The 16,429-nt window shown below is 32.7% G+C and overlaps 1 long non-coding RNA gene across 3 annotated transcripts in view; it reads left to right on the forward strand.

Annotated features, from left to right (window-relative positions):
- The window catches only part of LOC112654053 (uncharacterized), a 41,300-nt gene extending 27,354 nt beyond the window's left edge, over positions 1-13,946 (forward strand). Inside the window, exons 2-6 of one of the 3 annotated variants that reach the window (XR_003132685.3) lie at positions 2,643-2,760; positions 3,365-3,520; positions 11,451-11,523; positions 13,367-13,712; positions 13,866-13,946. This is a non-coding gene — a long non-coding RNA (uncharacterized LOC112654053). The remainder of the gene's footprint in view (positions 1-2,642; positions 2,761-3,364; positions 3,521-11,450; positions 11,524-13,366; positions 13,713-13,865) is intronic. The other 2 variants (XR_003132684.3, XR_003132683.3) reach the window with 2 other exon arrangements.
- Positions 13,947-16,429: the final 2,483 nt, after the last annotated feature.

The following is a 16,429-nucleotide window of genomic DNA, read 5'->3' on the forward strand; positions in this document are numbered from 1 at the left end:
AAACTTAATGCATTTGTTTTCCTATCTCCAATCTTACATCCCGTTTAAAATTTTTTCAGGATATTTAATAAGAATGGAAATAATTGTAAAGCTAGAAAGCAATAATAATATTTAAGCTTGCAAATATCTGTATTTTCTTGTATTGACAAGACACTGTGACCTGTTGGTGTTACATAACTAATGCTTTCCTATTATTTTTCCATCTCTTCTATACTGTATCTTCTTTCCTAATACACAACTGAGCAGTTCTCTAACTTTTACCATGAGACATGACCTAATTTCCACTTTTGTGACATTCTCATTTATTTTCTTCTCTGTATTACTCTGAATGTAGTCAATTTTATATCTCCCTTGTGCATCTATGCTTTTCATTCATTTATAAAAAAGGATTTTTTTAACATCAGTGATTTTTAATTTAAAGAGTATAAATTGTCTTTCACACATTGTCTTTTACATTTCCTTCTTATTGAGCTAAGCTTTTGGATATCTATTTTACTCACATGAATTTTAATTAGAGTATTAATTATATATTTCAGAAATTGCTTTTTTAATATAATATTTCCAAGTTTCCATTCATTCGTACTTATTCAACTATTTGTTCTGACTTGCCTCAAGGACATTTTTTTCTCTGTTTTATGTAATCTAACAAAGGCATGAAAGTTGAAATGTAGGAGCTGACATAGAAATCAAGCAATGAAAATTAGGACTGATAACACATAAGTTCAAAAGAGAGGTGCTATCAGATATTAGGCAAAAACCAGGAATTAAAATCAGCCTATATTTCTTGAGTACTCTTAAAATATATAGGCCATAGGAATTAGGATACAACAATTCAGAAACACTGGCTTTTTAAAATCAATTTATTCCCTAGTAATAGAAAATGTTAAGTGACGATTAGAATTCATTATAAGATCAAGCTTGAAAGTGAATATGAGTATGTGATAATCTGAGAATCTACATGCAGGTCTGTGTTATCATATGTGTCTGCTTTTCTCATTACAACAAAAGCCCTTTTGCATGGAGGCCTGTGTCATTTATTAAGCCGTCACCTCTGCCAAGAAGCAATGACAAGGATTTGAAGCAATTATTGTTTAATAACTCATAAATAAATAAATGATAAATAAATAGATAAGGTTAAATAATAGTTAAAATACCTCAAATGCCATAAAAAAAACAAAGTCAAGTTTGGAGCATTTTTAAAAATGAATAGAATCTAAAATGATGCCTTTCATAGTCAACGGCAGTTACTAATGTTTCAAAGTTTCTATCTTAATTTTCATCAAACTTTTCAATATGTTCCCATGCACTTCTTTGATTTTATAGCAATACATCTATTTCCTTTCATGCTTTATGCTTCCAAATGAAGATGAAAAATCAATTACTTCTGAATTGAAAATACTGAATCCAGTTGAAATGTGATTCTCGTATTAAGTTTGCAACCCTTAGTGTAATTCTAAAAGGTGATCTAATTTAATGTATATGTGCTTTATGGAAAATTAAGATGAGTCATGCTACCACTGAATTATTGGTGTGATGTTTTGTTTTGAGCATATTAAGCAGGAAATTCTTAAAATAAGCCTGCCACTTTATATCTGTATTAATAAAACCTGCTGCCATTCTTTAAAACATGGATATATCCTAATACTATTAAAGATTAATATGGTTGGCAGTGACTAAAAGTGTTAGAGCAGTTCAGAGAAGAAAGATATAAGGCAAAAGTTGAATACAAGATTTTCACTGTAAGATCTTAATTGTTGCTAATATAGCTCTTTTACTTATTTACATTTCCTCATAAATAATATAATTTTAAAGGATGTTTTCTCTGGAAAGAATTTTAAAACTAATTTCTTTTTCTTTAAGATTTTATTTATTTATTCATGAGAGACACAGACAGAGAGGCAGAGACACAAGCAGAGGCAGAAGCAGGCTCCATTCAGAGAGCCTGATGTGGGACTGGATCCCGGGTCTCCAGGATCATGCCCTGGGCTGAAGGCAGCACTAAACCGCTGAGCCACCTGGGCTGCCCTTAAAACTAATTTCTTAAAATATCATTCTTGAGTTTCTCTAGCTACAATGTTTCATTTGGTTTATTTGTAAGGTATGCAGAACTACTAGTTTGTTGAAAAAGTTCAGTTATCTAGAAATATCTACGTGTAAATTTTTGAAGTTCCCATTCATTCATTTCTTCATTTATTCTTTTAACTATTAGCTTTTGACCCTTTATTGTGTGTCAGGCACTGTTCCAGGAATCAAAGATAAAAGAGATACCACCTTTCCTATACAGCCTAGAGTCTGTGAAAAGATAGAGCATATGCAAAATAAGTAACTAAAATACAGAGCAGTTCCTTAACCTTGGCATTCTTGTGGGGGTCTATCCTGTCTACCATAGAATTTTTTTTTTTTTTTTTGAGCAGCATCCCTGGTTTTGCATGCTAGATGCCAGTATCTCTCCTTCCCTAGTCACAGAAACCAAAAATGTTGCCAGATATCATAAAATGTTCCTTAAGGAACAGAATGGCTTCTGCCTGAAGATGACACGTACAGAGTATATTAGAAGTGAAGTGCTTTGGAGAACAATAAATTTGTACAGATGGTTTTCCTTGGCATAGTTACTAGGAATCACAGCCTTCTTCCACTTGTAGTTCTGCTCGGAGCTCACCTTCCACTTGAGAATCTAGAAGAAAGGTTGTTGGAAAACAGCTCTTAACTGAGCAGCTGCTTCCAAAGAACATCATGGAAGGAAAGGATGAAATTGTTATGGTAAGTTACTTGCCCCTCCCTTAACTGACAAGGGCAGGAACCAGTTAGGAGGACTAATATAGTGTCCAGATAATATGTTAAAAATTTATAATGTTGGGCTATTCCATTGTCTCCCAATTTTGCATTTCTCATATTCTGCAGCACTTTCTTGTAGGCTTCCTTCTTTTATTATTTTTTCTCTCCTTCATTTACTAATAACTTCTAAAACAATGACATAATCTTTGAATAATTTGTCTAGTTGTCTGTAATGATTAATCTTCTTTCTCTGTTGATACTTCTCAGAAATAAGGAGTATATTCATAAGGCATAGGGCCATGGTGAATGATAGAAGACGTGATGAGACTAAAGTACACAAGCATCAAATTCAAAGCCCTTTTCTTATTAAACACATTGCTTCTGGAAATTAATTGGCTTTAGATCATCATCTCTGTAAGACAGAAGCCTTACTAAGATATCAATCTGTTTCACAGCTGAGCAATGATGTAAAAAAATAAAGCATACATATTTAAACACATAAATATATATGTTCATGAAAATTAAAATATAGGAGAGAATCTTTTTGATAATTACAGCTTTTGCCTTTGTTGTTCCTTTTCTAAAATAGGTAATATTTTTATTATCACTATGGAAACGTTTTAAAAATTCTTCCTTTCATACTACATTACAATCATCTGAATATGAAATATCTAGTGCAATAATGACTGATAACCACCATGATACCAGGGATTGAAATGGCCAAGTTACGAAGTAATATAGATAGGTAAGGAATAAATTGCTTATTTTCTTTTTTTAATTGGTTGTTTTCTAATAGATTTTCATTACTCTGCTTTTCACAAATATGTAAAATGTTATATTTTATTAAGTACCACAAAGGTGTTTGGGTCCATAGTTAATGAGCAATACAGAGTATTTTCCATCTAGTTATGATACTCAAAAACCTATCCACTTTTAAAAGTATATGTGGACTTTTTAATATTCTATTTATTTTCTGTCATCACAACCTACTCAACACACAAAAATGAAAATGAACTGCTATTGAATTGCACAGCAGTGTGGGAATATATCCCTTTCAAAGTGCTATAGGAAACAGACCTGAAAAATTCTTATTTGATCCACTGTAAGAAATATTATTGAGAATGATGTTAATTATATAGTAACTAGTTATATAGTTATAACTATATAAACTATATAGTTTGAGGTTCACGATTGCACAGGTAAAAAATGTCTAATAGAAAGTTTCTAAAATAACTATCTCATTGATATTATAAGCATTAGTTGGATTCTTTGCAATTAACTTGAATTATTTTCACTAATGGAATTCATGGAATGAAAAAAACAAAATCTGTATCCTAACAATTATAAAAACGTAGGTTTGTATTGTTTTCTATTATCTTCATTGCTACTGATGTGATATGTGTTAGCATATGGTCCTCCCTAATATTATTTATCCTTGTTTTTTAATTTATGTTATATTATATTCTCTGAGACTCTATACTCTGCCCTACATATTTTCAAACCAAGGATATATATAAATAAAATAAATAAACTGTCTTTTCTAAAAATTCTGACATAATAATTCATTAATTTACATAAATAAAACATTTTAAACTCTTAGTTAAATATTTATCTATCATTTGAAATTTGAACTGTTCGTATGAAGAATCATTGACCAAAAAAACACCACCAACAGGAGCAATAAAAACAACAAATATTCCCTAAATTTCTACAGAGTCATATGTCCCAAACTGTCAACTCACTAGTAAATCAACAGAACTCACAAATCTTTTCTGTAGCCACAATGCTTCTTCACACTGCTTCAGCATAGGGTTCAACTTTCACCTTATTAGATTCTACCCTATGTGATGTTGCCTGGCACTTCCTTTTAAAATAACTTTTTGAAAAAATTACCATAAAAGCAATGCATATTTGAAACAGAAAATCTAAAACCAAAGGACTTCTTACATGTGTGTATTAATATTTCCAAAGTCTTCTATGAACATCCATGCTATGAATAGATAGAAATATATATATTTCACAGAAATTATAGAATCATTAGAGACTTATTTTCTAATTCCCTCCTTTCATTCACTATCCTTTTTTCAACCTCATTAAGCACCCTCCCTCATATCTTTTTAATGACCACAAATCAATCTACCTAATGGACTTACCATAATATGTTTAGGAACTCACATTATTAGGTGAGTTAAATGATTCTGCAGTATAAGCCATGTTTTGACTACATTGAACAGTTTTAATTTCGAGCAGATGAGTTCCAAAGTATAAGTTCTTTGAAGTAGAATTGAGGCAAAAAGCAAGCCAAATACCAAAATTTTAACATAAGATGTCAAATTGTTACAAAACCTGAAAGTTTTTTAGTACATCTGCACCCGATTGTTCTTGTTGCACTGAAAGATTTATTATATTACCACCAGCTCAAGAATAATTACTGGGATGCCTGGATGGCTCAGTGGTTGAATGCCTGCCTTTGGCTCAGGGTGTGATCCCAGGGTCTTGGGATCAAGTCTCACATTGGGCTCCCTGCATGGAGCCTGCTTCTCCCTCTGCCTGTGTCTCTGCCTCTCTCTGTGACTTTCATGAATAAGTAAATAAATATTTTATAAAAATTTTGCAATATATTTAAAATCAGACAGGATTGACTAGTGCTGATAGTACTAGAATCATAGGGCAGGAACAATGTTTACATGTTCTTTTTCAACTTCACAGTTTCTACCACAGTATTTGACTAGATGAAACATTTTAAGGTTACTTCCCAGGAAATCAGGTCTTCTTTTTTATTTTGCTTTGTATCATTTGTATGCTTATCTAATATAAGAACTGGAAACCAGAATAAATGGTGATCAACAAGGTTTAAATGAATAGTTAAGTGTCTGTTATACATGAAAAATAAACATCTGGAAGGTGATTTAACAAATAATTAGCACCAGACAATAAAAAGAAACTTTCCCTTTAACACTAATATAAGAAAATGATATGAATATTATTCAGGCAGTTCCCTCAAACCCAACAGGAAATCTTACTGAACTAAGATCATGGAGGAAAATACTATAATTAGAGAGGGCATCTATATGCAATGCTGTCATTCCACACTACTCATTTCTGTGCAGAATTATTTCTTCAGCACAAAATCTATTTAAATTAATTCAAAAATACCTTGGAAATAGATTTATTTTCAAAAATGCTATAAAATGTGAAAATATATTCTGCTTTGATAAGAGATTTTATTAAAACCTAGAGAAAAGGATATGCCAAATAATTTAGATTGGCACATATTTTTGTCATAGCCTTAGACTAATAAAAACACATTTACTTTATTATTCCTACAAACACACCACTTTGATCTGGAAAGGAGTTTTGTAACTATATTCATAGTCACACAACAGCTGAAAGTATCTAATTTGCCAAAGATCTACCAAGCATTAAATTTTAATACTGGAATCAAAGTGTCATTATGTAAGATATGTGTATAATTAGAAGAAAATATTGTGTTTGGAAAGGAGGCTGATTAATGATGCGACTTGAATGTGTCCTTGTATTTAGCCATCTTGGCTAGCCACCATTTTTGTAAACAACTATTTAATAAATGAATCTGCTAAGTTGTAGGAAAAAGTTAAAAGATAGATTTACACCAACCCATTTTGATGGTTTCTTATCTATAAAATACAGGTATGGTTTTGGTTTGAGACATAACTTGAGCCTATATTAAAATACATAGAAAAAATGGTATCAGTATTATTTGGTGTAAAAACAACATCAAACACCTTTCAATTCTTTGTGAGATGATTAACATATGCTTTTTGTAAGATAAATAATGACCTAACATAAACAAAAAAGATATATACTATTTTTACATAATAAAATAGAGAAAAACCATAAAGAAATTAATATTTACTCATTATCTCTTTACCCAGAAATTTGTAAGAAAGAATGGAAGTTTGGGGCTTTATCTTCCTAGTTTTATTTTTCCATTATATAGATTATATATAAGGTATACTTCATAAATTTAACCTAAATTTTATTATATGTTATATATACAAACATCATCTATATTATTAAAATTTTTCCATTTTTTGCTGTGTGTTTTTAAAAGATATGAGAGGATACATACAAAAAGAATCCTTTGTTCTGGTCATTATCCCATTATCTCTCCTCCCAACCCAACACTTAGCAGCACCCTTAATTTAAAGTATACATCTAATATTGTTGGTGTATTTACCACACATGCAAATTATAAAAATATACTATATTGTCTTCTCAAAATTTCCCTTAGTGCTATGATAAGAATGTATCCTTTTGTACTTTGGCTTTTTTACTAAGTTCAAAGTTTTTTTTTTAAGATTTTATTTATTTATTCATGAGATACGCACAAAGAGAGAGAGGCAGAGACAGATGTAGAGAGAGAAGCAGGCTCCATGCAGGGAGCCCGATGTGGGACTTGATCTTGGGTCTTCAGGATTGGGCCCTGGGCTGAAGGCAGCGCTAAACCGCTGAGCCACCCAGGTTGCCCCGACATTTAGTCATTAACTTGACTGCTACATAGAACACACACACACACACACACACACACACACACACACACAAGTCGTATTTCCATTGTTCTACTGGTGTAAGCGCAAGATGTGTCCAATTCTCCACTATTTCCGTGCCTTAACAAAATTTTACATGTTTCCTTGTGCAAATTTAGATATTTTTCTTCAGATTTCATGTTCACCATAAAATCCCTACCCTTAGGTTATGTGTGTGTTTGATTGTGTTAATTAATGCTGAAGACCTTTCCAAAATGTTCAGTTTATATCTCACCAGCAAAAATGCAAGTATACCATTGTCCATTTCTTCCTATTATGTCTGTACCATATACTATAAGTAATGCTTAAAACAATTTTGTATAATTTTGTAAAACTTGAAAGAGTATTTCATTTTCTTTAATTTGTATCCTCTAGGTTATTGGTAGGGCAAAATATAATTTCATATTTTTATTGGTCATTTAAGTCAAACTCTTTATGAATTGACAGCACATCATTTTCCCACTTTTTTCTGTTGAATTGCCTTTTGTTAACATATTTTAGACATTGTTTAAATATTATTGATGCCAAAATCTTTCAAATAATTTCTTTTATTTTGTTTCCTCAACTTTGTATCTTTTATCATAATGAAATGCTAATATTAGCAATTTTATCAAGCTCCTGTTTTATTTTTTGAATAGTGTTATTGAACAAACTTTTTGCATAACAAAAATATTTCTCTATTTTTGACAATGTTAAAATTGCATTTCAAATCTATCTTTAATATATTATGAGATCAAGAATGAATTTCATACTTTTCCTTCTGCATGTGATGAAATAATTGTTTTCAAAAGAATGTATTATATAGTCAAGGTTTTCCTGAGTGATTTACAAAGCAAACTCTTGTCACAAATATTCTGATATATATGGTCTTTTCCTGCCAATTTGTCTATATTTATGCCAATTTCATACTGTTTTAATTAGTATTGCTGTTTATCCAGGGCTTGCTCAGGACAACCGAAGGCATGCCAGAATGTCCAATGCAATGAATCTAATATGAAAATTATCTGTAAAGTTCACAGAACTAAAAGGACGAAAGGGAGATAGTGAGACATCCCGAATTTGAACAACAGCAGAAAGGCACTCCCATCCATAGGGCTGGAAAGTCGTCATTGGAGAGCTGTTGTTTGTGAGATCTCATGGTTAGGATGAAGGGGGTATTTGCCTTGGATATAGCCAGAACCTTAGAGAAGATGCAACCACTGCCAGAGATGCTGCATTGGAGAAGAGATAAAGAAGCAGAAATAATCCATTTCCCCCCAACTATCACTCTTTATTCTCAGAATACCATTCGTTAGCCTAAGGCCAGTAGGTACGACCATCTGGGAAATGTAGTTTCATTTATCAGTGCAAATAAATAATGGGCAGAGTAAGTATATAATAAATCCCAACATAAGGAAAGTTATGCTACTACCTGTTCTTAATCTTACAAAAATTGACTTTGCTTTTTAATATTACAAAAATGGCCTTTGCTTTTTAATTTATCTTGATTTCTTTATGTGAAATGTAGAAGTCAATTGTCAAATTCACTAAATAAAGGGAAGAAAAAGAAAGGAAAAGATGAGTTTGTATTATGGTTAAATTCACACATAAGTTAATTTGGGAAATCCTTGATGTATTTGTATGGAGATGGTATGTATGGTAATTTACACCATGAAGACTAGAGAACATATCTGTAAGGTTCACTACTTACTAGCTCTATACACAACATATCTCTGAATCAGCTTTCCCATCTGCAAGAGGAATATAGTCAATAAAGTAAGCTTGTTATATTTTTAAAAATATTTTATTTATTTATTCATGAGAGACACAGACAGAGGTAGACACATAGGCAGAGGGAGAAGCAGGCTCCCTGCAGGGGTGCCTGATGCGGGACTTGATCCCAGGACCCCAGGATCACAACCTAAGCCAAAGGCAGATGCTCAACCACTGAGCCACCTAGGTGCTCTAAGCTTGTGATTTTTAAATAAATATGTGGAAAGCACTTAGAACAAGACCTGGTTCATAGCAGGTACTCGGTAACATTGTCTTTTTTGGTGTTGTGTCATAACTATTATCATTAAGGATTTTTGTAAGTTTTTCTGTCAATCATTACGGTATATCACTTACTCAATTATTTGTAATTAAACAACATTTGTAGTTTCACTATAAAAATCTTATATATCCTCTAAAAAAAGTATTTTTATCCTAACTATATTGCATTCTAGTTAAATTCCACAGTATCTACTCCCAATTCACTACTTCTCTTTCAAACACTGTCCAGGCTATAATTTTTACACACACTAAATTTCACAAGTTTTAATATCAATGTTTTTCCATTTCATGATTAGTTTATTTCCCCCTTTACTTTATACTTTATTTTTGTTTCTTTTCTATGGTTCTTTTTTGGAAGGTCAGATGCAAACATGTGTGTTGATGTCATATTGTTGTAGCATTTATATTTCACGGGAGGAAATTTGCCTTTCGTGTGTGTGCATACATGTGCATGCTGTCTTCTTTACTAACAGTGTTCCTTTTCTATCTTTTTATTTTATAGGCTCATTTTGAGTGGCAGTGGTATATTTGCTCTTTCACTGTACCTTGTCTGTTGTTTCAAAGTTCTTTCTTCCAACCCCTACATATGGTGACTGATATTGTCAATGGTTCCTCCTACTGCGTAAATACAGAGACATCAGAGATCTAGCCCCTGAGCCAGTAGGTCCAGTTCAGTCACGGTACAAATTATAATTGACATATCCCGTTTCTTTCTGCTTCTCATGATAATAAGATTGGGGGTGTTGAGAAGAGCGCACAGCATGATTCACCTTTTCCTCCTTAGCCTCATTTTATGAGTGAGGAAGCTCTACGCCATGCCTTGATGTCACCTAGTGGGATGAGATCCAGCCCCTAGTTTCACATAAATTCCCAGTTTAGATGTGCCTATAAATAAAATTCAAAAACCAGAAAAGAAAAAATATCCAAGTAAATAAATCACCATAATAAAAACGTGAGATGAATTTATTCCTGGTGAAATAAATTATTAGTGTAATCTGTTACAGCATTATTAGCTAAGATTTTCCCTTTAGAAAAAAGCCTCTAGGTTCTCTTGCCTGTTCTTGTATGAGGGACTCAATATACCTGTAACTTAACTCCTTATTAACAGTTTAGGTTTCTGTTATGTATCTAAAGATACTTATAATTGTTAGTGCACTATGTTCTATCAATTATCACCATTTTAAAATGTATTGATCATGGCTCTGTGTTTAAGATGGATATATCCTGAAATATGAAATGATAAAGCCATCTGGTCACAAAGACCCTGAGTAAGTTATATATGCCATTTCTAATTCTCTTAAGAAACATTGCAAGGTAGGTGTGAGATCATGGAGTAGGTGCCTAACATAGGATTTGAAGGTTGTTTTGTTTGATTCCAAAACTCATATCCCTTCCATTTATCACCAGTTGTAGTGACAAGTAAATTTATTTTCACTTTGTGGAGGTGGTAAAGCACAGTGAATGTGTCACATAAAGGGAATGCAATCAAATGTATTTGTGGTCAAAATACAAAGAATCCCAAGTAGAAAATGTGTGGAACCTAAGTGCTGGCTTGTGGGCAGAGACTATCACCATTCTCAAGACTTTAGTCTGGATGGGTGAACATTGACGAAATGAAGATCATGGATATACAGTGTTCATGTCACTTTCTACTATAGATTAAAAGCATTGCAGAGAAACTACCCCTGAGGCAAACCACATATTCCTAGCACCCAAAGGGCCTATTTAATGTATGGTAAGGATAATTGCAGATTTTTTGAACATTAGTCCCATCAGTACAGCTTAGCACATGTTCACTGACATGGGAGTATGCAAAATCGAAGTTGTATTTCTCTAGCAAATTGATAAATTGTGCAGAACTTGAACATGGGGCCCTAGAAGCCATTCTAAATGGTATCTATATTAACTTACAATGTTATTAATTGTACAGACTCCTGATGTAACCATTTATAAAGAGGATGCTAATGTGGTAATCTAAATCTATCACGTTTGTTAAAAAAATTAGTTTTTGTTATAATTTGTGTATTTTCACATTTTATAGACTTTTTAATTAAGTTTTTATTTTTTCTTAACTAGGTTTGTGAGAGACAACAGCCAAGTGCTACAGAAGTGACTTAACCTACATCTGAGAAAAGCTGCTGTTAAAAATGTATAGTTTCTGTTGTTTGCAATTTTTCTTTTTTATTTATTTATTTGAGAGAAAGAGAAAGAGAGAGGGCATGAGGAGGGAGAGGGGCACTGAAGGTGGAGTGGGCAGCCTGAGGCAGGGATCTATCCCAGGACCCCAAGATGGTGACCTGAGTGGAAGTCTGACGCTCAGCCGATTGGGCCACCCAGACACCCCTTATTTTGCAATTTTTCATTGTGGCTGCAAACTAAGCATCATTCTGCTTCTCTTTCCATTTATCAAGACATATTGCTTCAAGTATGAGATTATAATTGAAAATAGAAAGCATATTTTTGTTGGTTTGGGGAAAGAATAACCAATTGCTTATGAAACATGCTACAAAGCTATACAAATTTCATTTTTATACTTCTATAATGCTATGCTGCCCTGGAAAAGGTTGAAATGTATCTACTATTAATTCAGGAGTATGTACACACTAGTGTCCTGGTACAGTTCATCTTTCCTATTCAAATTTCCCTGCTCTCTTCAAGATTAATTTTGCACAAATCGGCATACTGCTCTTTTCATTATTACCGTGACATTCAGTTTTGCCAATGAGTTCTTAGATGGATGGAGTAAGTTATCTATGCTAATTAATGATAGTAAAATGCTCTTAAATGTTAAATCATGTTCTCGGTGTGTTTAAGACAAAAGCCTTTCCAAGGTGATCTTGAATAGTCTTTTTTCTCCCCCAGCTATCACCTCCGCTCCCCTAAATTAATGTTTCTGGCATTTCTGGATCAGAATGCTAATTTATTGAGTGAGCAAGGTGAAAATGATGGCAAACAAGCACTTCTCTGCTCATTCTTGGGAAAATGTCAAATTCGGGATGTGAATTCTTCTTTCTTCCCATTCATCTTTTCTCTTACCGTTTTTTTTCTTTCCTTCATTCCTGCTATTCTTCCTTTCTTTTTGTTCTCCATATTTTTGCCTTCACCCAATTTATACAATTAAAACATGTGTTGAGAGGTATGTCACTTATCTGTTCCATGGTAACAAATTACCAAAATTAATGGCTAAAGGATCAACCATTTATTTGCCTCATAATTCTGCAGGTTAGCACTGGTCTAGACTCAGCTGAGTGGTTATTCTAATCTGGGTCAGACTCAACTGGGATTATTCATGTTTCTGTAGTCAGTTGACATGTTGGCAGGAGGCTATCTAGTCCCAGGTGACCTCACATACATTTATGGATGCTGTCTGGCTGTCAGCCTGAAAGAGGGAAATTAGTGGGTGACTTCCTTCTTATTATTCAATATGCGAGCCCAGGCTAGTTTGCATGGAGACTTCAGGGTTCACAGAGCAGGAGGAGAAAACAAATTCCAATGAGCAAGCTTTTTAAATGTGTCTTCTTGTTCACATGTTGCTATTGTCCATTGGTCAAAACAAATCACATGACAAAGTGTCTAATTAAAAGACATTGATGCAGAGTCTTCCACAAGAGCCTTTTTTGCTAGGTACCTCTGTTGTTACTGGAAACAAAATTCATAAAATAACTGGCAGCGCAAAGTCTAGCATGCTAGACAGACTGAGTGACTTTAGAGAATGGAGAAATTATAGTTTTGAAATGCTTGCTCTACTTATGCTATATGTTGGCAAATTGAACTCCAATAATAAAAAAAAAAAGAAATGCTTGCTCTGTCTGTGGACTTTGGTTACCTTATCTTATTTAATATAACAAATAAGGATAGGATGTGTTATGTTGCTCAATATGCCAGCGAAGAAACAAGATTCTCTTGCTCCTTATTACAGACAAGGTGATTAGCAGAGCCAGGATTTTTACAAAAGTATGCCTTATGCCAAAAATTGTGTTTTTCCTTTGTAGCATGCTGCAATAAGTAATAAGACCTTTTCAATGACTCAGAATATTCAAAATTCATTGAAGTTATAGAGGGATCATCCAACAAACCAAGTGCCAACTCTGCCTAAAGGAAACAGCTTAACTCCTGCATGGTTCTCAATGGTTTAGCAACTGTCTTTAACTCTCAGGAGCTGCCTCAGGGATAGGCTAAATTAAACAAAGTAAAAATTAAAAATAAAATCATTGCTGCAAACTTCATAAGTATATAAGCTGAAGGCTATACTTATTGCTATTCTAAGATCATTGACTTCAACATTTTTCCTCTTCAAAATCTTGGTTGGATATTCAAGCCCTGAAGCCACCTGGTATAGTGAGTTTGTTTTTCACTTCTACTTGTACAAAAGTCTGTCTGTCTGTTAATATTTCTCAAATTTTGCTGCTTATTTGACTAATATTTTAGCTTTAGGCTTGCCAGCAGTGTTGCTCTTTTTAAATCTCTTCTGATCCATCTAATTCTTTCCAGATGCCATGGTTCAAAGTGAATACCTCCAGCTGCCTCACCACCTTTCTCACCATCCATGGCCACAAGTGTTCCAAACAAGGAGTAAGTGAATTCTGAAAGATTTAACAGATGGTTCAGATGGTTTGTTTTTGTTTCTTGTAGTTTTTTTTTTTCTTTTCTTTCATTCTTTTTTTTTTTTTTTTTTTAATCCAGGCAGTTTTGAAATACTCATTCTGCTTTCATGGAGATACAAATAATATCATGGAGAAAAATACTCTACTTTCTTTAACTAGGAAAAATGACTGTATATCAAACAAACAAGCAAATGAAAAACAGAAAACATCAACAACAGAGAAAAAAATCTTTCCACTTATTAGTCTTGATCTTTGGGAGATATTTGTGGTAGCCATTGGCTACATGTCAATATGTGCTACATAATGTATTATAGTACTATCCATAAGTAAGACCATATCTCCTTTCAAAGAATTAATATACCAATGGGAACAAATATGTAAAATAAATGCAATATTGCATGGAAAGGAAATCATGAAAAATGTGTACAAGGTGGATTTGGCATAAACAAGGAAGCAATTCACATTTAGAGTTTATTTGGAGAATAAAATAAAGAATAATTTCTGAACTTGCTTAAACAAGAATGTAACTCCACTGGAAGTAATAAGAATAAGGAAACATATTCAAGTAAATTAAATCCAAAAAATGAGCATGATTTCAAGATATTATGTATTTCCTAAAGACTAGTTAAATAACTTTCAAGGTTCTATCCTTACTCCTTCTTTTCCCTGCCTTTAATTTTAACAATTGATGAATTGATAAGTATTTTTATTTTTTTTATTTTTTTTTAATTTATTTTTTATTGGTGTTCAATTTACTAACATACAGAATAATCCCCAGTGGATAAGTATTTTTAAAACTCACTAAATTTGTATTTATTCAGAGGCTATTATTTATATGTACATATGCTATGTGTTTATATGTGTATATACATACATATATTTATGTATTTTATGTATGTATACACATATGTACATATATGCACATAATTATATAATATACATGCATATTTCATATGTATACATATTTCATATGTATATTTACATACACAAATATACCTGTATACATATTTAAATCCAGTGACTACAATTTTACTTTATTATTTGAAGAAATGTTAAGGTTCTCAAACTTGATGAAAATGTCAATAGTCCTAATGATAGAAAAATAAAACCTGGTAAAGTCCATTTTAGTTTCTTTGACTCATTCCAACTTATTTTTGTCAGTAGGAGCAGAATTTGTCAACTTATATTGTCACAAGCATAATATATAACATGTTAAACTGTCCATTTTTAATAGCTATATATAGACAAAAAATTTAAAGACCTGGAGCTGAAAAAAGGTTCTAAGTGACAAAAACAGTAAGATCAAAATGAAAATTTGTGTGAATGTAAAGCTAAGTAGAATCATGTCATGGAATTAGAAGTTGAGGTAATGGTTTCAAACTCTGATTCTTTCCACAATAAAGGGATAGATGGCACTGTCAGTGCACATCATTGATCTTTGATCATAGAAAGAATAGTGACATTTCATTTTCCTAAAAATATTCTAATACATTAAAGTGTAATTAAAAGAAATAAAGGGTAAGCCATTCTCATACAAATATTTAAAAATACATGGTAAAGATAATATTTAAATAATCATCTAATATGGGCTCCAGTAAGATAATAAAGCTAGTTTATTTTTTTTAAGACTTTATTTATTTATTCATGACAGACACACAGAGAGAGGGAGAGACACAGGCAGAGGGAGATGCAGGCTCCTCTTGAATCAGGGAGCCAGATGTGGGACTGGATCCCAGGTCTCCAGGATCAGGCCCTGGGCTGAAGGTGGAGCTAAACCGCTGAGCCACCTGGGCTGCCCAAAGAATTTGCTTATTTATTTGACAAAGAAAGAGATAAAACACAGGCCTGGGGAGTGGAAGAAACAGGCTTCCTGCTGAGCAGACAGTCTTTGTGGGGCTAGATTCCAGGACTCTGAGATCATGACCTGAGCCAAAGGCAGGTGCTTAACTGACTGAGCTACCCAGATGCACCCAATAAAGCTAGTTTAAAAGAAAATTCAGAAACCCAAGAAAACACAGGTGGTACCATCTTCTATCCATAAGTTAACGTCCATTTCCACTAAGTTTCAAAATAGATCAAACCAATGAAATTCACAGGTTCCTACAGAATAAGACATCCATTAAGGGTATACAATGTACACACTTCATAGACACAACTCCCATCCATCTTTTTGCCTATTTTATTCTCTTATATTTTTAAAATGTGCCTTCATATTTTTGAGACACTTATATCTAAATCGTTACTGAAATGGTAATGATTTTTTTTCTCCAGTTAAGACAAAATAACTTTTATTATTCTTCCAGGTTTTTGTTTTTATTTTTTCTTCCATCAAAGACAAAGGGAAATCTCAGGATTATTTTAGTGATTAAAATAATTGTCAGAAAATATCTAACAAGAAACACAATCTGAGTTCTACACATTACAAAACATACAATACATATTTTAAGTACC

This window comes from Canis lupus, chromosome 3, assembly GCF_003254725.2.
Source record: "Canis lupus dingo isolate Sandy chromosome 3, ASM325472v2, whole genome shotgun sequence".
Classification (NCBI taxonomy): Eukaryota; Metazoa; Chordata; class Mammalia; order Carnivora; family Canidae; genus Canis; species Canis lupus.